Source organism: Orycteropus afer, unplaced genomic scaffold (genome assembly GCF_000298275.1).
Source record: "Orycteropus afer afer isolate SDZICR_OR568_19922 unplaced genomic scaffold, OryAfe1.0 scaffold00633, whole genome shotgun sequence".
Lineage (NCBI taxonomy): Eukaryota > Metazoa > Chordata > Mammalia > Tubulidentata > Orycteropodidae > Orycteropus > Orycteropus afer.
The window spans coordinates 698,995-700,025 of NW_006922220.1; positions in this window are offsets into that span (position 1 = coordinate 698,995).

The window sequence follows — 1,031 nt, forward strand, 5'->3', positions numbered from 1 at the left end:
AGGACCATTGTCTGCCAACTCTATGTTGGATACCCTCCCCATTTCATAGACATACCTAATCATTCAGCCTGTCTACCCATCTATCCACCCATATACCCCTGTTTGCCTTCACTGACAACACAGTACTGTATGTGCAAAAGGGTTCATCTTTGTTATCTGTACCTCCCATGTACCTCTCTATGTCTATCTTCCTCAATGCCACCATACTGGTCACTCACATTTGGTACATCACCCAAATCAATACTTATCTCTATCTATCTAACAGCGTTCCCTCCTCTCCTATCCCACCCCTGGTAACCAACAAAGAAACTTTCCTTCTATAGATAAAACTTTCCTTAACTTTTACAATAATGGACTAATACAATATTTGTTCTTTTGTGATTGACTTATTTCACTCAGCATAATGTCCTCCAAGTTCATCCACATTATGTGGTGTTTTGCAGATTCTATATTATTCTTTAGGTTTGCATAGTATCCATTGTATGTATGTACCATAGTTTGGTTATCCATTCCTCACTTGAGGACACCTAGCTTGTTTCCATCTTTTGGCTATTGTAAATAGTGCTGCGATGAACATGGGTGTGTATATATCTGTTCTGTCATGGTTCTCACTTCTTTAGCTTATATACGTAGTAATGGAATGCCTGGGTCAAATGGTATTTCTAATTCCAACTTTTGAAGGAATAGCCATACTGCTTTCCACAGTCTTTGTACAATTTTACAGTCCCACCAGCAGTGTATGAGTGTCCCAATCTCTCCATATCCTCACCTGCATTTGTTATTTTCTGTCTTGTTGAACGTTGCTACTAGTGCTGGAGCAAGATGGTATCTCATTGTTTTTATTTGCATCTCTCTAATAGCTAATGATCACGAGCATTTCTTCATATGTTTGTTGGCCGTTTGAACATCCTCCTTGGTGAAGTGTCTATTCATGTCTTCTGCCCATTTTTTAATTGGATCGTTTGTCTTTTTGTTATTGAGGTGTTGGAGTTTTCTATAAATTCTAGAGATAAGTCCCTTGTCAGATATGT